This window comes from Balaenoptera borealis (genome assembly GCF_965194805.1).
Source record: "Balaenoptera borealis genome assembly, chromosome: 12".
NCBI classification, from domain to species: Eukaryota; Metazoa; Chordata; class Mammalia; order Artiodactyla; family Balaenopteridae; genus Balaenoptera; species Balaenoptera borealis.
Genome location: NC_138869.1, coordinates 32,398,766 through 32,422,543, shown reverse-complemented (window position 1 = coordinate 32,422,543; position 23,778 = coordinate 32,398,766). Strand labels below are relative to the sequence as shown.

The 23,778-nt window shown below is 38.1% G+C and overlaps 1 protein-coding gene across 7 annotated transcripts in view; it reads right to left on the bottom strand.

Annotated features, from left to right (window-relative positions):
* The window catches only part of FHIT (fragile histidine triad diadenosine triphosphatase), a 1,491,711-nt gene that overhangs the window by 1,466,762 nt on the left and 1,171 nt on the right, over positions 1-23,778 (bottom strand). The window lies entirely within an intron of this gene.

The following is a 23,778-nucleotide window of genomic DNA, read 5'->3' as shown; positions in this document are numbered from 1 at the left end:
CAAGACCCTAACTAGATTGAATTGATAATGTTTGACACAACACAAATGAATAGAATCTGTAACTTTAACATGCCTTTGCAGGAGGCATGTACTAAAATGCTCATATCAAATTCAGAACACAAAAGATTTAACATGCTTATTGTTGTAAACAAAGGCATTTGGTTAAATGAAAGTTCCATCAAAGCTTAATAACCAAATTCAAGTGAACACAAAGTAAAGGGTTATATAGTTTCTGCAGTTTCAGTAATAGCTAATCTAATAATGGTAAATGGAGGGTTATTGTTGATTTCCTTTGCCTCTGTTTCATAAATTAGATAAAGCAACCTGGCAGTTACAGTACTTTAGAGTTTTGTTCGACTAAGTGATTTTAAAGCTATCTCAAAATATAACAAAGTCATGACTTGAATGACTGCTGAACTGTACCTTGCTTTGCGTCACCGCATTAGTGCTTTCGACCAGTGTTACATAAAAGGCTTCCTGTGAACTAAAACTATTCTATAGAGCTCAGTTTATACGTACAGGATCAACGATTTAGAAGGCAAAGTGTCACTGATACAGTATTATCTGATATTCCGTTGCACCAGGGCCAAGCTTGTAAAATATAAACTAGAAAAGCAGTCAAGTGTTATTATTTCTTCTGATCCAAAACTCAGGAACAGTAGAATTTCTCTGGTTAATGACTTTTCATAGCACATTTCCAATTTTCTACTACACTTTATTGATCTGGAATACTAAAACGGTTTTCTTCCTTGGCTAAAGAACACACCAAGCTCGTGCCCTGCATCTGGTGGGATACACCTCCAAAGGCACCATGGTGGTGGCATCTCATCAGGCAGCTGAGGGGTGGTAACATGAACCAAGGCATTTTCCTTACTGAAAGAATGTTGAATCTCAGGCCTTTGGATAAAAGGAAACACTTTGCCCTGGGAGGCTAGATACCTGCAGTTCTGAGAGCCGATGAGTTGCCTTTCACAAAAGCAGTCTGTTTTCCTGCATTTTCCCCCTGTACCCTGATACGGTTACTTTCAATTACCCTGATAGCCCAGGAAGAAAAATATCTCTCTCTCCATATTTCATTCACATAATAAGATTCTGCAAGCTGTTCTGTATGACAGATGAGGACCGTGAGCTGAAGCAACTTGTTCTGCCTGTCAGCCTCCAAGAACCCACAGCAATGAGATACAATCGTGATGACATTACTAGAGTAGAAGTGGGTCAAATACATAGTCACTTTAAAACAGAATGTCAACTGTTTTCTCTACTTCAGTAATTTGATGCAGTGGTACCCACCCCCCCACCCCACAAAAAAAAAAAGAAAGAAAAGAGGAGGTCATTGCTATTAGCTTAGTACACACACACACACACACACACACACACACACACACACACACACAGAAATGCAAATATTGTTAAAATTAGCCCTTAAATGACTTTTGCAGCCTCTGACCAATCAGTCAACAAAAACTTACTAAGCATCTACTATGGGCCAAACACTGATCTAGGGAGAGTGTTGAAAACAGACACAGCCCTGCCTCATAGAGTTTACAGACTGGAGTAAAAGACAAATATTAGCAAGGTGATTGAAACTGATGTAATGAAGACTGCAAATGAAGTACAAGGGGGCTTATAAGATAAGAACTACTAGTCTTATTGGTCAGAATAACTTTCCTTGCAGAAGAGACATTTAAGCTATAGCCTCAGGTAGAAATAGTAGCCAGGTAAGGAGTGAGGGGGAGGAGTTCCAAGCAGAGGGCTTTCTCTGCAAAATGTTTCCTTTCAAAGAAACCAGGCTTCAAGATGCAGAAGGTATAATGGAGTAAATGAAGACATGGAGTCCACCCCTGGGAGTTATTATCTTTTCCTTGTTTTAACCCCTAGTTTAAAAAATTAATTGATTGAAAGAAAAAATTTTAAAGCGTTAGTATGCCTCTAGTATGCCTCGGTCCTATCTTACCACATAAAGCCAAAAGTTAGTCATAACAACATCTTGCTGATCTAAATATTAAGGTGGATTTTACTTCTTAAAAAACCTAATTTGTCTTGACTGTACTAGTTAAAACCCGTGGGTTATTTTTAAAAACATGTTTTGACAGCAGTGAAACTTGCAGCACATACAGCACCAAGAGCATAAATTTGTTCAGGGTACAAGTACGTGAAAATTAACACAAGCAGTTGGTAAATGTGATAAAAGAAAAAAAAAAAAAAAACTCTACCAACTTCAGGCCACAGCAGGTAGAAATTAAGAAGAAAAACGTTCTCTTCTCTAATATTTTGTCATGAAAATCCTGATTCGTTCTTGCAGAAAATTGTATTGGATCACCACTCAGGTCTCTTAAAACATACAACTTTTTTTCCATGGATTCAACAAAATGGAATGGAGAGAGAAAACTGGATTTATTAATGAGTATGCTTGCCTTTTCTACTAAACCCCAGAATGTGACGTTTGGACCATTTTCTTTCCAAATTCAAAATCCATCCTCAGAATCCAAAATCGATAAAACTTGCATTAGCATAACTGAGGCTGTATTTGGCCCTAAAAACTCAATGACTAAGTAGGACTACTAGTATGGCAGAGTTTTCTTTTCTTTTCTTTCTTTTTTTTTTTTTTTTTTGTCTTTAGCTATTAATTACCAGAAATGACCTTAGCAGCTACTCTAAAATGAATACAACCTAGAGCTACTTTAAGAATTATAGTGTACAAACCATGAGCATTAATAGTCTCATTCTACCCTGTTACTTAAATCTTATCAAGAGTTCAATCTGGAAGGCATATTAAGAGGAGGACTGGCCAAATTAGCAAGTATGTACTGGACGGCAACCAGAAAGATGGGGGCTCTGAACTTCACATAAGGAACAGCTGAAGTACCTGGGGAATATTCAGCTTGGAGAAAAGCAATAAGAGACGTGAAAACTGCCTTCATAAATTCTATGGAAATTCAGTGATTAAAGCCATTTCATTTTATTGAGCACCTTCTCTGTGCAAAAGGCACTGTGCAAGGCGATGAAGATACAACATTGAGCGAATAAGCCTTAGCCTTTTACTACCATGTGGAAGAGAAAACAGACTTTCTCTGTGGCACTTCACAGGATATGGTCTAACAGGGCAGAGCACAGATTCTGGAATCAGGGTGCTAGACTCAAAGCCTGTAGTGGGCTGGATGGTGGCCTCCAAAAGATATATCTGCATCAAATCCCTGGAGCCTGCAAGTGTTACCTTATTCAGAAAAAGGGTCTTTGCAGAAGGAATTAAGTTAAGAATCTTGATTTGAGGTCATCCTGGATTATCTGGTTGGTCCCTAAGAACAATGACGTGTCCTTATAGGAGAAAGGCAGATAGAGATTTGAGAAAGAAGAGGAGAAGATACAGAGAAAGCCAAGTGAAGTAAATTATTATGGAGCCACAAGCCAAAGGATGCTTGGAGCCATCAGAAGCCGGAAGAGGCAAGGAAGGATTCTTCCCCAGAGCCTCTTGAGGGAGCATACCATACACCTGGCACTCTGTGACAATGAATTCCTTAAAAAATAAGACATAATTTCCTATGGGAGCCACCATCCCTTGGATGAGAATGGAGGGGGTTACTCTTTACCCAAACTAAAACATGAAAATATCTCACGATCACAGCTAGGGAAAAAAGACAAGCCAGTGAGTCTTCAAAGGGGATAAACCTACCTGTGCAATTCTCTCCCTTCTTGGATTCAGTATATTTCAGACACTGCCAACTACACCCTGGGAGGCTAAGTCAAAATATGCAGCAAGCCAGGCAGTAGGTCTAGGAAATTAAGATATAGCTTCCTACTCCTATTTGTGGTGTAGCTGCAGGGCAGAATAACATAGTTCACTTGGGCCTGGTTTTGCTGAAAAGACACAGGTCTCAAATAAAGCTAGACAGGAGACTAGATAAATAAAACTACAGAATATTCACATAATGGAACATTATACAGCAGCCTAACCAAATAAGGCAAGAATACAGAACAGTGTATATTGTGTGTTACTTTTTGTGTAAGAAAGGAAGGGAAATAATTTATATACACATTTGCCTGTGTGCATTAAAAATACTGAAAAGATGCAAACGAACCTAGTAGAAGTGGCTACCCTAAGGGAAATGGGGGCAGAGATGAGAATATGGGGACAGGAACAGGAGTAAAACTCCACTTTATGCCTTTTGATTGTCTTGATTTTTGAATCAGACAAATACATTACCAACTCAAAAAAATGTCTATTAAAAATAAAAAACTAAAACAAGGTTATAACAACTCACATTGCTGGTGGTAAGTAAAATGGTACACTTGAAGAGGGCAATTTGATGACATAAATCAAGGACTGTAAAATTGGCATTTCGTTGGGCCCAGTGATTCCAATTATGAAAGGAATTTAAGGAAATAAGATTTGTGTACACACACACACACACAAAGATGTTCAATGCAGTATTATTTGTCATAGTTAAATTTTTTTTAAATCTACATGTAAAATAACAGAGATTGAGTCAAATAAATCATGAAACATTCAAACAATTGAGGGATATGCAGCTATTAAAATTTATACTATAAAATATATACTGTAAAGACTACTCAGAGATATAGAAAAATAATATTCATAGTGTATTTTTTAAATTATTCATTAAATTTCCAGTAAAATCTTTAAACCATCTACCGGGTGCTAGGCAGTGAGATGGATGCTGATTTAAAAAGCCAGTTATGGGGCAGTACATAAATCAAAAATCCCACTTTTTTGTGGATTTATAACTAAACTAAAAGGATAAACACCAAAATGAGAGCAGTGATTACCTCTGGGTGGTAAGATTACCACTGAAATATATTTTCTATAATGAACATGTATTACTTCTGCAATAAGAGAAAAAAGCACCCCTTTTTAAAATCAGGTTAACAACTCCCAGGGTCAAAAATGTATCTTATTCATCTGTGTTCTCACACCCCAACCTGACTCCCTGAACAGAAGTATGATGCCTGCTTCACCCGCAGCCATCCTGTGACCATTAAGAAAAGGCCAAGAACGCTGTAGACACACTCTCCTTGACATCTCTGAGCTGCTGAACTAAAGCCACAGCCACCACACATTTCTAAATTTCTTATTATGTGGGAGAAATAATCCCTTATTTTTTAAAGCCACCATAAGTCAAGTTTTCTATTACGTGCAGCTGAAAGCATTCTGAGCTGACAGAGTTAAATATCAAATAATAGGGGATATGTTAAGGCTGGTACTGGCAACCCAACATGTTTATTTTGGTCCACGAGTAGAACCTGAAGACGGATGTTGTTAACTGCCCCACCACCTTCCTGCTCCATAGTCTCTTCTCTGAAGCTCCTGGGAAACAGAGCCCAGGAGAAGCTGTTAGTGGAGATTCTAGGTGCACAGGGGAGCACTGCCTGCAGTGAAGAAAAACTAGATAGTTACTCCTACAGCTTACCATATAACTCAGCATTTCCACTTCAGAGAATGTATCCTAAGAAAAGAATAGTGGATGTAATTATATGCAAATATTGCATATATGTAATTATATGCATATATGCAAATATTCTTCGCTAACATATACCAGAAGTAGAGGTGGGGGAAACCTAATGTTAAACAATTAGGATAGGGGCTTCCATGGTGGCACAGTGGTTAAGAATCCGCCTGACAATGCAGGGAACACGGGTTCGAGCCCTGGTCCGGGAAGATCCCACATGCTGCGGAACAACTAAGCCCATGCAGCACAACTACTGAGCCTGCGCTCTAAAGCCCGCAAGCCAAAACTACTGAAGCCCATGTGCCTAGAGCCCGTGCTCCTCAACAAGAGAAGCCACCGCAATGAGAAGCCCGCGCACCACAACAAAGAATAGCCCCCGCTCACTGCAGCTAGAGAAAGCCCGTGTGCAACAACGAAGACCCACCGCAGCCAAAAATTTAAATTTAAATTTAAAAATTAAAAAAAAACAATTAGGATAGGTTGCAGGTTCTAATAGTAAGAGTACTTTGCAATCATTAATGACATGGGAAAATGCACCACAATACCCTGATGAGTAAAAAAAAAGGTAACAAAACTACATATAAAGTGTGATCCCAATTTAGAAAGCTAACAGAACTTAGAACTTACATATGCAATAAAAAAGGATGGAAAGGGTACACATTGAAATATTTTTTTATTATTTATTTATTTTGTCTGCACCAGGTCTTAGCTGTGGCACACAGACTCTTAGTTGTGGCATACAGACTTCTTAGTTGCAGCCTGCACACTTCTAGGTTGGCATGCAGGATCTAGTTCCCCAACCAGGGATCGAACCTGGGCCCCCCGCATTGGGAGCACAGTCTTACTCACTGGACCACCAGGGAAATCCCTACACTGAAATATTGATAGTGCTATACTGAGGAGATGAAATGCTAATGTTACTTTATTTTTTGAGCATTTTTGTCTTTTTTTATTTTCTAAAATGAATTTTCTTATGCAGTTGGTAAGAAAAGGATTTTTTTTTCCAAATAGCACCTTCTCATAGAATAATCCAGGACCTCTAACCAAGATGCTGGCCTCATGGACAGCAACTCTGTCTACTATCTGCCTGCAGATCCAATGGAGTTAACAAGAAACAATTTATTTTTGTGTTTTAAAAATAGACTGATGCCAACAGCTGCAAGCTAAGTTACAGAAAAAGATAAAGAAATCTTGTTTCCAAGTGAATTTGCATTATATAAATGCAATATGTTTTAAGTCCATAAATATAGTTTTGATGCTGCCAATTTGAGAAAAATATTGATGTTTCCTTAAATAAGTCTATTCCATATTGAAATTCATTCCCTTACATGAAATGGAATGATCTTGGAAACAATAGGAATAATGTTAATTTGTTATGTCATTGGTAAAAAGCAAGTCCATTTATATCCTTGTCTTGATCCATCAGACTTCATTAATACAGAAAGAGTAGCCACCAAGCAGGTTTGACTTCTTGACCACCTGAGGACATCAGCTAGTAGAGCTTAAGCTCTCTCCCATGTCATATGACATGCATCCGTATCCCAGCACCACCACTTGCCAGCTGGGTGTCCTTAAGCACATACTTAACCTCTCTGTGTTTCAGTTTTCTCATCTGTAAACAGGGATAATAAGAGTATCCACCCCCTGGAGTTGCTGTGAGGATGAAATGAGAGAATCCCCACAAAGGTCTTAGTTTAGTGCCTGGCCTATAGTAACCTGATAAAAAATAAGGTCTCTTCTAACTAGGTCTCTTCTAACTAATATATCTCTTCCGTATGTGGAGATACAGCATGGACCTGGAACATTAGATTCTTCTCTTTTTTTACTTTTAGCAAAATAAATTTTATTTATTATAAGGTAAAATATATAATAGCTTAAATCAAATGGCAACACATAGACTTTAGGAAAAAAAAATCTCTTGCCTCATTTCTTCCTACTTTCCACTTGTCATCCCCAGAAGTATCTATGTTCCACTGTTTTAGTTGTCCTCTATTTTTCCATTTCTCCACTGTAGCTACATTGCATTTTTTCCCAGTTTTATTGAGAAATAATTGACATACATCACTGTATGAATTTAAGGTGTACAGCATGATGGTTTGATTTACATATATTGTGAAATGATTACCATAAATAGGTTTAGTTAATATCCATCATCTCATAAAGATACAATAAAAAGAAAAGAAAAAACAAATTTCTCCTTGTGATGAGAACTCTTAGTATCTACTCTCTTAACAACTTTCCCATATATCACACTGTGCTAACTATAATCATCATGTTGTACATTACAACCCTAATACTTATTTATCGTATAATTGAAGTTTGTACATTTTGATAACCAGAAATCTGATCTTTTCCTATGAGTTTGGTGTAGGTTTGCAGCAGGGGGAGGGGAATGCTTTTTTTTTTTTTTTTTACACATTCCACATATAAGTGACATCATATAGTACTTATCTTTCTCTGTCTGACTTATTTCACTTAGCATGCCTTCAAGGTCCATCCATGTTGTCACAAATGGTAGAATTTCCTCATTTTTTATGGCTGAATAATATTCCATTGTATGTATAAATACCAAAATTTCTTTAACCACTCATCCATCAATGGACACTTAGGTCTTGGCTATTATAAATAATGCTGCTATGAAAACAGGGATGCAGATATCTTTTCCAATTAGTGTTTTTGTTTCCTATATATATACATGGAACATTTGATGTTAAAGAGACTCCAGCATCCAGGTTTAAGAACTCATGTTGGATACAGATATTTGACTTTCAATTATAGATTTGACATTATTTATTTACTGTTCCCTATGATAAATGAGATGCTTAGGGAAAATGTTGGGTCTTTTAGACAACTGAGAAATCTGCTTCAGCATATGTATTAGAGATGGTAACTGCCCCCAGTCACCTTGTCTTATCTAGTTCTTTACTTTATTTAAGGTATTGTGACTAATTAAAAAAAAAAAAAAAGATAGCTAAAATCATTGCTAGTGTGTATTTGGTGCTTATTATATACCAGGAAGCACCCCATGCACTTTCATGTATTATCTCATTTAATCCTCACAATTAACCAGTGAGGTAGATTCTCTTATTATCTCCATTTTTTAGAAAAGGAAACTGAATCACAAAGAGACAGAAAAGTACTGAGTCAAGATATAAACATAATATATAACAGTAACAAAATAATAATAATAATAACAAAATGGCAGCATCATTAAATCCCTGTGATGTGTCAAACAGCACTGGATGCTTTCCAAACATCATCTCTTGTGCTTACAACAACCTTCTACTATTCCCATCTAGTGGATGAGAAAACTGAGTACTTAAGTAAATTAGCTAAGGCAAGATATAGGTCTGTTTGGCCCTGAAGCCTGCCTCGCCAGGCAAATGCCCTTGTGCAGAGGGTAAGGGGAAAGGCTTTTCAGATCCCTGAAGCTCTCCACTTGGTCATAGCATGTTGGAGAGCACATGACTTCAGAATTATCAGATCCAAGTCCCTCACTTGACAGATGTGGAAAGGGAGGCCCAGAGAGAAGACAGGACATTCATAAGGCAGTGAAAGAGCCAGAACTAAAACCCAGGTCTCTCGACTCCCAGGACTGCGTTCTTGTGGTGACATGGTGAGGCCCTCTCACACTGAGTCAGCCATCTCAGATGCTGAAAGAAGGAAGGGAGAGCCTGACAGCTGCAGGGTGATGGTGCCAGCCTGTCATCTCTCCCTCTGCTCCCTCCTGACCCTGGGGGATGCCGTACATGCTTCCGGGCACTTTCAGAACTGGGAAGAATAGAGAAGCTTGGGGGAAAGAATCCACAGCAAAGGCAGAAAGCACCCAGTGCCCTTTCATAATCTACCCAGAGCCAATTTCCAATATGATTCTCCGAAAATAGATGGAGATCAATGGAGAAGGAGGTTGGCTCAGGCACATGTGGGTCTCTTTTATAGACACAAAACACAACAGAGCCCAGGTCTTTGAATCAGCAAATCCCTTGAATCTTTTCTGACTAAATGCACATCTTTCCTAGTTTGTGTACTGGATAAAAATAAACTGTCATATAGAGAAATCTTTAAAATAGTTTAGGAGATATTGAATTAAAATTCATTTAGTATTATGCAATCCTTGAAATATAACAGTTGTTTACTCTGCTTTGATTTCTAAGCTTTCCTTTAATGACAAATATTAATATTTATCATTTTTCTGATGTTGGACTAATGAGAATCTTAAGTGTTTATGAGAGGCATTTAAATATTCCAGTATGATAGATGTGTTTGTTTTCTGAGTTATATTCCTTTGTATTTAACATCAACGAGCATTTACTTTTTTGTGCTGAATCCTGGGTTGTTGTTCACCAGTGTTTTCAGAAAACTTCATATGGCCAGAACTGCTAGCCTCTACATTTATTTCATGGCCAAATATGAGATTTCCCCAAATAACACAATACTATGAGAAAGATCTAGCTGTGATCTTCAAACTGAAAACTGGCACACGTATAACTACTTGCCAGCAAGTAGACAGAGCAACATAACAGGTTTAATGACACTGACCGCAGGGAATATTTATTGAGCACTAACCACTCATCAGGCACTGTGCAAGGCAGGCTTTACATCAACAGTCTCACTGAATCCTCACAATAACTCTAAGAGTTAAGTAGTAGTATCATCTTTGTTTTACAGAAAAACAAGATGCAGAGAGGTTGAGTACTTTGCTCATGATTACACGGCTAATGAGAAGCAAAGCCAGCAGTCAGTGCTCAGCGCCAGACAGCAGCCCCCTCTCTCTACTCCCTCCCTATGAGCCCCTTCTTGACTCCCCAGCATCTGAAAGTTCCTATTAGCTATATGACATTAATGACCCATCTGCACGGAGCAGCAGCCTCAGGATGACCCAGACTTCAGGTCTTGATGGCAATGAGGAGACAAAACTCATTCTGTCTATCACAGGCCTGGAGATAGGACAAATAAGGTCCCTGCCTTTGGGGAGCAAACTTTCTCGAGAGGGAAAATAGACAATATTAATGCAATAAACAAGGCATTATCTCCAATAAACAGAGGAAATGGGTTACTGTACATGTTCAGAGAAATGGTAAGAGGGCTGAGGTCTGCGATCTTCTGTAGATTTCAGTTACCTATACTCCCCATGCAACCAGGACTCGGCTAACCAAAGAAGTAATAGAGGATGGCCTAGAAGTAGTGTGGTAAAGTGCAAGGTGTTGTGCAAAGTGCAACACCGAATTCTAAGTAAGGGATATGACATGGACCACTTACCCCACACAGGGACCACATGCTCGGGAGACAGCATGAGCAAAATTGCCACTATTCCTGCCTTCATAGAGCTTACAGTTGAGAGGGAAGAGAGGCATTGATCAAAAATTAGAGATGAAATAAAAGCTATAAAAAAGTATGAGGATATTTCTCCAAAGAAGACAATACAGATGGCCAACAGGCACATGAAAAGATGCTCCACACTGCTAATTATCAATGTTAGAGAAATGCAAATCAAAACTATAATGAGGTATCACCTCACATCAGTCAGAATGGCCATCATCAAAAAGTCTACAAACAAACGCTAGAGAGGGTGTAGAGAAAAGGGAACCCTCCTGCACTGTTGGTGGGAATGTAAGTTGGTGCAGCCACTATGGAGAACAGTATGGAGGTTCCTTAAAAAACTAAAAATAGTCACCATATGATCCAGCAATGCCACTCCTGGGCATATATCTGAACAAACATATAATTCAAAAAGATACAAGCACCTCTATATTCATAGCAGCACTATTCACAATAGCCAGGACACGGAAACAACCTAAATGTCCATTGACAGATAAATGGTTAAAGAAGGTATGACACATATATACAATAGAATATTACTCAGCCATAAGAAAGAATGAAATAATGCCACTTGCAGCAATATGGATGGAACCAGAGATTATCATACTAAGTGAAGGAAATCAGAAAGAGAAAGACAAATACCATATGATACCACTTATATGTGGAGTCTAAAGTATGACACAAATGAAATTCTATGAAATAGAAACAGACTCACAGACACAGAGAACAGACTTGTGGTTGCCAAGGGGGAAGTGGGATGGGAGAGGGATGGAGTGGGAGTTTGGGGTTAGCAGATGCAAACTATTATATATAGAATGGATAAACAACAAGGTCCTACTGTATAGCGCAGGGAAAACTATATTCAGTATTCTGTGATAAACCATAATGGAAAAGAAAGTTAAAAAAAGAATGTATATATATGTATAACTGAATCACTTTGCTGTATAGCAGAAGTTAACACAACATTGTAAATCAACTATATTTCAATTAAAAAAAAAACAAAAACAGAATGGCAACATAGTAGAAGCCACAAAGAACTAGAACCTTGCTATTCCAAGTGTGACCCATCTTCTACATCTGCATCATCCGGGAGCTAGCCAGAAATGCAGAAGCTTCTGGTCAAACCACCCTTGCATATAATCCCAGCCAGACCCTGACCCGTAAGAGTTGGACCCAGCTGTTTCATCTGCACTAGGAAGCCAAATGCAGCTAATTCTTCTGGGCCAGGGAGATGTTGGTCTGTTGCCTTGTGGAAGTTCAAGAGACTACAGGAAGCTTTCTGTCCTGCATAGAGGGGCCAAGAGAGGTCCTCAGCTGTAGATTTATCTGTGGCCACTGGCTACTGAAGCTTCCTGTCCTTGCTTTTACCCCCTCAGCTGGCAGAACCCAGCAACTGGGATTTCAAACTGCAGTGGCCACCTGTTGCTTTTGTATCCCCAGTATCACTTCCCCACTTATGAAGGTATCGGCACCTCCCATTAATCAGGCCTCTCTGTGTACAGAGCCATGTAAGCTGTGTCCAGCACAACTCCAGAGGGCACCATTCACATACATATCTGTGAAACAAAAAACAAAAACCTTCCCTTTCCCTCCACCCAACCATCTTCTTGTTGTTATACCTCTTCCATACCCTCCACATTTGTCATGCACGCATTTTTCCCTGCTCTCCTGCAGATCACAACATCTTCCCTCACTAGGTTCATTCCTGGGAGAGGTTGGACAGAGACTGCCAGTGCTTCGGGGTTGAGAAAAACAACCTTATTCCAGCAGGTTCCTCTGCCTGTCCTCAGGCCTCCAAGCACATACACAGACTCCAGCTTCTAGGTATCACTCAAGCATCTCCTGGCACAACCAAGCAAGTACTGTCCTGCAGTAAATGTGGAGACAGCAGTGAGGATTTTTTTTATTTTTTCAAAACTGAATACATGCAAAGGAGCCTTCAAGTCCTGCAAAAAATAAAAATTTTGTCCGTATCACATACTACAAACTTCAGTGATTAAATGACTGTAGACCATACTCTCCTCCAACCTATGCTCAACTAAAATACGCATGCATTAAACCTCATGAGGAAGCACTGATACTTCCACATTATCTGTGATGGGTTTTAGCTCCAATAGCTGTGAGTCTGAGAAACTGAAAAATACATTGAATTTTCATGGAAACCTGATTGTTAATAAAAAGAGGTAAATCCATAATGAGCAACACTAATAAACACATAAAAAGATTCAGAAAGAGTCTTTAAGTTCCAGAATACTGTCAACGAGCGCCTTTTGTGAACCTCTTAACCAGTTTCTCAATTTTTTTTTCTATGCCTACTTATTTATCATTACAAGAAAACCTTGGCATACATGCAAATTCCCCCAAAATATGTAATTTTTAAACTGTATTAAACCCGCCAGCAAAAACACTTTTCCCAGCTTTCTCTTTTTCTCTCTATTAAGTCAACACAGTAGAAAAATAAAACTACTACATTGTGAAATGACCTTCTAGTGAGCAGAGAAGCTTAGGAAATGCTGAAAAAGGAAACTGAGGTAGAGGGTAATATAAATTCAGGCCAAGAATCCTCCTGAAAACTGGATATAAAGTTCTAAATATAAATATTCAAGGGTGTGGCCAAGACGGCAGAGTAGGAAGACCTGAACTCATCTCCTCCTACAGACACATCAAAATTATAACTATTTACGGAGCAACTACTTATGAGAACAACCTGAAGATTAGCAAGAAAGATTTTCCACAACTAAAGATATAAGAAGGAGTGACAACGAGAGGGTAGGAGGGGTGGAGGTGGAGATGCAGTCCAGTCTAGACCCACACTCCTGGGTGGGCAACCCACATATGGGAGGATAATCACAATTGTAGAGGTTCTCTTCAAGGAGCGACCTAGAGATTATCATACTAAGTGAAGTTCAAGTCAGTAAGTGAAGTAAGTCATATGATATCACTTATATGTGGAATCTAAAAAATGATACAAATAAACTTATTTATAGAACAGACACAGACTCACAGACAAAGAGAACAAACTTATGCTTACCAAAAGGAAGAGGTGGGGGGAAGGGATGAATTACGAGTTTGGGATTAATAGATACACACTACTATATATAAAATAGATAAACGACAAGGTCCTACTGTATAGCACAGGGAACTATATTCAATATCTTGTAATAACATATAATGGAAAAGAATCTAAATATACATATGTGTATGTGTGTGTGTGTGTGTGTGTGTGTGTGTGTGTGTGTATATATATATATGTATATATCTAACTCAGCTGTACTCACTTTGCTGTACAGCTGAAGGTGACACAAAATTGTAAATCAACTATAGTTCAATTTTTTTTTTTTTTTTTTTGGCTGTGTCGGGTTTTAGTTGTAGCACTCAGGATCTTCATGAGAGGCATGCGAGATCTTTCATTGCGGTGTGCGCACGAACTTCTCCCTAGTCGTGGCGCACGGGTTCCAGAGCACGTGGGCTCTGTAGTTTGTGGCACACAGGCTCTCTAGTTGAGGGATGCAAGCTCAGCAGTTGTGGCGCCTGGGCTTAGTTGTCCTGCAGCATGTGGGATCTTAGTTCCCTAACCAGGGATTGAACCCGCATCTCATGCATTGTAAGGCAGATTCTTTACCACTGGACCACCAGGGAAGTACCCCTGACCAGGGATTGAACACAGGCCACCGCAGTGAAAGCACTGAGTTCTAACCACTGGGTTGCCAGGGAATTCCCAACTATACTTCAATTTAAAAAAAGATACTAGGGAGCTAATTTGCCTGCTACAGCAATAATTATCCCCAAGCTTAGCACCATTATTTCAAGCACCCAACACAATGTCTGCCACATAATATGTACTCAATAAACACTTATCAGTGATTGAATTAATTAAAAAAAAAATTTTTTTACAGATAAGCAAAAGCCAAAAGAGTTTACCACCACTAAACAAGCTTCTCTAAGTGGAAAAGAAAAGACTACAACTAGAAATATGAAAATAATGAATAGGAAAATCTCATTGGTGAAGTTACAGTAAAGGTAGTAATTAGATCAACCACTTACAAAGCCAGTATGAAGGTTAAAAGACAAAAGTAGTTAAATCATCTATTTCCACAATAAGTAGTTAAGCAATATACAAAACAAAAAGATGTAAAATATGATGTCAAAACATTAAATGAAAAATCTCATATAAACAATCTAACTTAAAGGAACTAGAAAAAGAACAAACAAAACCCAAAGTTAGTAGAAGAAAAGAAATAATAAAGATCAGAGCAAAAGATAAATGAAATAGAGCCTAAATACAACAATAGAAAAGATCAATGAAACTGAGAGCTGATTCTTTGAAAAGATAAACAAACTTGATAAACTTTTAGCCAGATTCATCAAGAAAAAAAGAGAGAAGCTCAAATAAATAAAATCAGTTACAGCCAACACCACAGAAATACAAAGGATAAGAGATTGCTATGGGGACTTCCCTGGTGGTCCAGTGGTTAAGAATCCACCTTCCAATGCAGGGGATGCAGGTCTGATCCCTAAGGGAACTAAGGATCCAATATGCCGCAGGACAAGTAAGCCCATGTGCTCTAGACCCCACGTGCTGCAACTACTGACCCTGCGTGCCCTGGAGCCCATGTGCCACAGCTGGGGAGAAGCCCACTGCAGCAAAGAGCCCATGCACCGCAACAAAAGATCTCACATGCTGCAACATAGATCCCACGTGCCACAACTAAGACCTGATGCAGCCAAATAAATAAATAAATATTTTTTTAAAAAAAGAGATTACTCTGAACAATTATACACTAATAAAATGGGCAACTATAAGAAGTGGATAAATTCCTAGAAAAATATAATCTCACAAGACTAAATCAGGGAAAAGTAGAAAATATGAACACACCAATTAATTGAATCTAACTTAAAAAAAACTACCAACAAACAAAAGTCCAAGACCAGACAGCTTCAAAGTTCAATTCTACCAAACATTTAAAGAAGAGTTATCACCTAACCTTCTCAAACTATTCCAAAATTGAAGAGGATAGAACACTTCTGAACCCATTCTATAAGACTGGCATCACCTTGATACCAAAATCAAAGACACCACACACAAAAAAGAAAATTACAGGCCAATACCACTGATGAACATAGATGCAAAAATTCTCAACAAAATATTAGCAAATCGAATTCAATAATATATTAAAAGGATCACACACCATGATCAAGAGGGATTTATCCCAGGGATGCAAGGATAGCTTAACATCCACAATTCAATGTGATACACCATATTAACAAATTGAAGAATAAAAGTAATATGACTATCACAAGTTTGTGAAAAAGCTTTTGACAAAATTCAACATCCATTTATGGCCAAAATTCTCAACAAAATGAGAATAGAGGGAACATACCTCAACATAATAAAAGCCATATATGACAAACCTACAGCCAACATCATACTCAGTGGTGAAAAGCTGAAAGCATTTCCTCTAAAATCAGGAACATGACAAGGATATCCACTCTCACCAGTTTTATTCAACAAATTATTGGAAGTCTTAGCCAGAACAATAAGACAATATAAATAAATAAATAAATGGAATCTAATTGGAAAGCAATAAATAAAACTGTCACTGTTTGCAGATTTCATTATATTTATGTATATAAAATATATATAATACTTAATTATATATGTGTGTGTGTGTGTGTATATATATATATATATTTTTTTTTTTTTGGTAACCATGTATATTCCTAAAGAGCCCACCAAAAACTATTAGAACTGAAAAATGAATTTGGTAAAGCTGCAGGATACAAAATTAATACATGGAAATCTGCTGCGTTTCTATATACTAACAGTGAAGTATCAGAGAAGTTAAGAAAACAATCCCATTTATAATTTCATCAAAAAGAATAAAACACCTAGGAATAAATCTAACCAAAGAAGTAAAAGACTTAGAAAACTATAAGACACTGATGAAAGAAATTGAAGATGACACAAACAAATGGAAAGACATACCACGCTTATGGATTGGAAGAATTAATATCATTAAAATCACCATACTACCCAAGGCAAATCTACAGATTCAATGCAATCTCTATCAACTGGAACAAATAATTCTAAAGCATGTAAGGAAATACAAAAGACCCTGAATAGCCAAAATGATCTTTAGAAAGAAGAACAAATCACACTCCCTGATTTCAAACTATACTAGAAAGCTACAGTATTCAAAACAGTATGGTAGTAGCACAAAAACAGACATATAGATCAATGGAACAGAATAGAGAGCTCAGAAATAAACCAACACACTTATGGTCAGTTAATCTACAACAAAGGAGGCAAGAATATACAATGGAGAAAAGATAGTCTCTTCAACAAGTGGTGCTGGGAAAACTGGACAGCTACATGCAATCGAATCAGACTGAACTACTTTCTCATACCATATAGAAAAGTAAACTCAAAATGGATTACAGACTTTAATGTAAGATTTGAAACCATAAAAATCCTGGAAGAAAACAGAGGCAGTACACTCTTCGACATTGGTCTTAGAAATATTTTTTTAGATGTCTCCTCAGGCAAGGGAAACATTAAAAAAAATAATAAACAAATGGGACTACATCAATCTAAAAAGCTTTTGCACAGTGAAGGAAACTATCAACAACATGAAAAGGCAGCCTACTGAATGGGAGAAGATATTTATAAACAATATATCTGATAAGGGGTTAATGTCCCAAATATACAAAGAATTTATGCAACTCAACATCAAAAAAAAAAACAACAACAAAAAACCAACCCATTAACAAATGGGCAGAAGACCTGAATTGACATTTTTCCAAAGAAGGCATACAGAGAGCCAAGAGACACATGAAAAGACACTCAACATCACTAATCATCAGGGAAATGCATATAAAAACAACATGAGATACCACCTCACACCTGTCAGAATGGCTATCATCAAAAAGACATCAAATAACAAGTGTTGGAGAGGATGAGGAGAAAAGGGAACCCTCATGCATTGTCAGTGGTATTGTAAATTGGTGCAGCCACTATGGAAACAGTATGGAGGTTCCTCAAAACATTAAAAAATAGAACTGCCTTACGATCCAGCAATTTCATTTCTGGGAATTTACCCAAAGAAAACAAAAACACAAATTTGAAAAGATATATGTACTCCAGTGTTCACTGCAACATTATTTACAGTAGCCAAGATATGGAAGCAACCTACATGTCCACTGATAGATGAATGGATAAAGAAGATGTGATAAACACACACACACACACACACACACACACACACACACACTGGAATATTACTCAGCCATAAAAAATGAAATCTTGCCATTTTCAACAATATGGGTGCATCTAGAAGATACGCTAAGTGAAATAAGGCAGAGATAGATAAATCCTGCATTATCTCACTTATATGTGGAATAGAAAAAACAAAACAAGCAAGCAAACAAAACAAAACAGAAAAACAGACTCATAGATACAGAAAACAAATATGTGGTTGCCAGAAGGCAGATGGGTGAGGGGGTCAGCAAAATAGGTGAAGGGGATTAAAAGGTACAAACCTCCAGCCATATAAGAAATGTCACAAGGATGTAATAAACAGCATAAGGAATATGGTCAATAATATTGCAATAACTTTGTATGTGGACAAATGGTTAGTCGACTTATCTTGGTGATCATTTCATAATGGATGAAAATATCAAGTAATTATGTAGTACACCTGAAACTATCATAATAGTGTATGTCAACTATATTTCAATAAAAAATAGAAATTACTTTCATGAAGAAAATATATATATATTCAGATACAAACATAAGAATACACATTTTCTATGGAGGAAAAAAATTTTAAAGGAAAGGGGTCCTATATATTATGGATAATCCAGAAAATTAAAGGCATTTAATCAAATTAGCTTAATTGTTCCACCCTAAAATGGTAGATGGAAGTAATTTTAAAGAAAAAAAAGACAGAAAGAAACCCATCTTTATCATTGGCAGCCTCTCTGGAAGTGGTTCCTTTTAAACTACTGAATTAGAATGTAAGAATGTTACTAGTAAAAATGGGTTGCATTTTATCTGAACAATAGTTTAAGCCTTTTCAATAACATGGCCACAGCTCATGAAAACATGTAAGTCAGTTTCTTTTGAACATGGTTTTCATGGGTTAATAACTTTTTTTTTTAGCTCTGAGGAATGGAACAAACTAAATACCAGAAAGAGAAAAGCAGTCTGAAACTCAACATTAAGGAGAATCCTGACTAGGGTAAGCACAGCTAGAGATAAAAAGGGTTAGAACGGGGATATCCTAGTAAGTAATCTCAAAGGTAACCCAGGGCACAACCTACAGTTAGTTCATCAGATTCCAAGAGAGATTTGTGACTAGGCTTATTATCTTTTTCACTCCCAAAGACTTCAGCTACTTTCCAGATATTTCATTCCCCACCCAGGCCCTTAGACTGTACTTGATTTATTTTGTGATGTTACGTTTTTTAAAATCAATGGTTCTCAATCCTAGATGCACTTCATTATAACCTGGGAAACTTAAAAGAGAAATTATCAACGTCTGCCTCCCCTCCCGCACTCTGATTTAATTTATCTGGGTGGGACCAGCCCCAGGTGATTCTAACTTGCAACAAGGGTTGAGAATCACTGGTTGGAGAACAATCCAAACAGGTTAAAATTATGTAAAGAAGGAGGCACTATATTTGGGCTAAATAAATTTACAAGGCAAGGCAAGGTGCCTCAAGTTCCTGCAATCACATATAAGATGGTACTTTCAGGATCCCAGATTTTTTTCCATCAAATTAAGAGACTCAATTGCTGAGAGAAATCTATTTGCCCATAATGTTCAAATTTTTACAAAGTGCAGCACTTCACCTCTGAGACAGAAGCAAAAACAGTAGAATTAAAGGTAATCTATTCCACCTAGTATTCAAAATGTGATAAACAAGGAAATGTGGAGCAGGGTGCATAATATTATGATTTTTACTAATAACCATAAGAGTAAAATCAAAGCTACCATTTACTGAGTGCCAATTACTGTATTAAGCACAGTAACCCTTTCCAAGGGTGACCCCATTGAAAATTTAAAACATGATTAAAGCAATAGAAATTATTACCCCCCTTTCACAGATAATAAGGAAATTGAGGCTCAAAGAGATTACCTCACTTTCCCCAGAGTCACACAGCAAATAAGAGGAAAAACCAAGATTAGAATCCAGGTCTTCTGCTCTCTAGAGTCCATTCTCTTAATCACCATTATCTCTGACCTAGAACACTGAAGAGTCTCCTAAGTACTTGCTACGCAAAGTATAGTCCATAGACCAGCAGCATCAGCCTGTTAGAAACAGTGAATCTCTGGCCCATTCCAGATCTGCTCCACATTTTAAGATCAGCGGGAGATTCATATGCACATTAAAGTTAAAGAAACGCAGGACTATCTGGTTTTCCCACATTATTACTTCTCACAAATTCATCATCCATACTGCATCCAAAGTCTTTAAAAAACAAATCCAATAATTTTATTTCTCCACTTAAGACTTTTAAATGGTTCCACAAATACCCTTGGAATAAAGTCCAAAATTCTTTTACCATACAGATAACTGGACTCTGCATAATATCACCCAGGCCTGCCTCTGCAGCCTCATCTCTCCCACCTGCCCCATTCAGTGATTTGTATAACCCAAGCACAAAGACTTTTCTGCTCATCAAATCCCAACACACTCTACCTTCCTTGCTTCTTTCCTTCAAGTTCTTCCCTGCTTAGAATATACCACAACCCACCACCATGACCACCTCCATGTCAGCCACATTCAAGGCTGTATCTCCAATGCATAACAGTGCAGTGCCTAGCACAGAGCTAGGAGCAGGATAAATGTGCTCAATAAATACATGCTTAAGACAACTCAACTGAGGGCCTCAACTGTTTCCTTCGTTCATCTGCTCTTTGCTCTTGCTATGATCCTCATTTCATTTCTCCTTCCCTGTCCCCGGCATCACCCCTCTTCTGTAACTCACCTCTCTATCAGTAACCTCACGGCTACTGAAGTTGTCACCTTTAGAAAGAAGCACTGCCGTGTCCACATAGCCACTGCCCCAGGATTACTCACCAGCTGGATGACAACTGCTTCACTTTAACCCTGAGGCTCCTGGGACAGGCCCAGTCCTTTCTAGAAGTGGAGAGAAGGCCCTACCGACTGCTTTTCAACCCAAGATTTAATATATAGATGAAACCAGAGATCAGGGACCTCTCAGCAGTCAATGCAGAGCCAAAAGCTTCACTATCTCTCTGCCTACACAAGACAGTTTCACTGAGCTGACAAGATGGATTATCAAGAGTTGCAGTTAACTTCATAGTTTATATGCGATGGCCAAGCTTGCTACTCTAAGAAAACAAATGACAGATCCTTTTATAAAACAGACATCTGCCTCCAGTTTAAATCCTGAGTAAATATATTTTCATATACACGTTTACATTAATAATGACAAAAATGAGATCTATTCATCTATTAAATGCAAGCTATTGAGCACCTGACATGCTCAAAGCTTTAAACACACTATCTTATTTAACCTTTATCGTCACTTTATGCGGTAGAATGCTTAGTATCCTTGTTTTACAGAAGAGGAAACCAAGGGCTTAGTAACATGCCTAAGAGGCAGGGCTGGGATTTGAGTCATAGGCCTTCAGACTACCACTCTCTATTGCTTCTCTATGTTTTGCTATTTGGATCACTTTCTCATCTTAGAAGTCACAGACCTGGACATTCCCAAAGCAACAGTCCCTCAGAGGATGACCTCAAAAGTTGAGATTTTTCTCTGCAATGTAGACAGTGAAAGTAACCTGCTACAGCTTGTATTTCAAAGCTGCCTTTCTGCATTAAAAGAGAAAACTGAGATTCAGGGGGGAAATGTGGGAATAGAGCTCAAAGGTGCTTATGAATGCAATTCCACAAATACTTTTTCCGTGTCTACTAGTGGTCAGGCACTTTGCTGGAAGCAGACTGATCAGACTGTCATTTAGGAGAGTGCTGGTGGGACAGAGGGTGACCAGGAGAACATCTCCCATAGTGACTATCTCAGGAACATTTAGCCAGTAATTTATAAAACTGCTACTTTATTATCTAATTATGTAGAAATCATCTTTCACACACAAGTGGTGAGAGTAATCTGCTTTATTATCTGTGAATACATAATCGAAAGAGCCAATGTGTCTTCTAAAACAAAAGTTTTTTATAATTCAAACAACTCATGTGTTCATTTATGTTACCCTATATTAGAGGGTTAGATTTTAACATATGTGAATGCAAACACAATGTCAGATTTTGTTCTCGTGTCTTACAGGACAAAAGATAAAAGAGTATTGGGAGCCAAGACAAGACTAATTCCCAAAATACAAATGGAACATACTGAAGCTGCATGTACATTAAAAGAAAGATAGCTGCATGTACACAGAAACATTTCCTAAAGCATTCCACCAAACACGTACAGGAATAAGGCAAGGACAAGGATACTAAAAGAAAGCATGAGCCTGAAAGGTCACATACAAGACTATGAGGCCTCCAGAACCCTGCCTCCTTGCAGAAACAGAATGCTTCTGACACAAGGGCATGAGATGAAGGCTGTGAATCATGTTGTACCTCAATTCCCTAATTTTTAAAATGAAAAAGTTAGATTAGATGATTTATAAGGTCCTTCTAGCCCTAACCCATTAGCTACTTTTCATCCATGAGGCCCTGTACCTGAAGAGAGATGAGCTATATGTTCAGAAAACATTTGTTGAATTCATGAAATATTACAACCTTACCAATAATAAGAAAAGAGACTTTACAACAATTGGTCCTGGTCTGTGGCCTAGAAAGAACAAATTAGGAGAGAAACCATTATCTAAACAGCTTCACATATGGCGTCCCTGCTAGCTGTCTGCTGGTAGAATGAAAATAACCCTGGACTTGGAAACAAGACGTTTGGGTCTAGTCTCATCCCTGACACAGACCAGCTGTGTGACCTTGGGCAAACTGCTTCACCACCTGCACCAGTTTCATCTCTAAAATAAAGGTATTATAAAACTCTATATAGCTAACATTTGTGGAACCTCTACTATATGCCAGGAACTGTTCCAAGATCTTTGCCTTAGATTTAAATGATCTCAAAGGTTTTTGCAGCACTATCGTTCAGTGTTTAACTACAGAGGCAACATGGTATAGTGGAAAGATTCCAAATTCCGTACTCAGAAAGCTCGGGCTCCCTCCACCTCCATAAGATAGAGTCTTTTTCTAAGCAGAGTCTGTCAAGCAGACTGGGTTACAATCTCGGTAGTTCTATTCACTAGCTTAGTTAACTTCGACACGTTGCTTAACTTTCCTATTTCCTAGCCTTAGTTTTCTAATATGGAAAATGCATATGAAAATGGCTATTTCTCTCATATAGCTCTTGAGAGGTTTAAACTATAATTAAATGTAATATCTATTTATTTATAAAACATATATTACATTTTATTACTAGGTGTGTGACCGTGTACAAATCGTCTTCTCAAGTTTTTTTCTTACCTACAAATGGGAGATACAGTATTAAGAGACAGTGTGAACATGCTCTGTAAACTGTTGAGTGTTAGCACTGTTTGAAAGCATGCATAATTCCTTTCTAAGATACTTAGAAAAGCGTATACAATAACCCCCCCACGTAGTACTTGGAAGAGCGTATACAATCAAACACAACAAAAACACATTTTTCTAAACATATTTCACTACACCCGGCTCGCAGCTAGTGGACGCAGGGCAGGCAGCCAAGAACGCAGGGCCATATGGAATTTGTAGTTCCGAATCAAGGGGCTGCTCCAAAGGACTGCTGGAAGTGAGACTTCAACTCCCAGGAGACACCTCGCCAAGCCAAATGACACGCTGGGAGGTGGAGTACCAGTCCTCCGGGAAACTAGAGGCGGGACTACAACTCCCAGAAGCCTCCGCTGCCCGGGCCGCCGGCGGTAAGAAGGAGCCAGAAAATGGAGAGTTCAGGTACAGG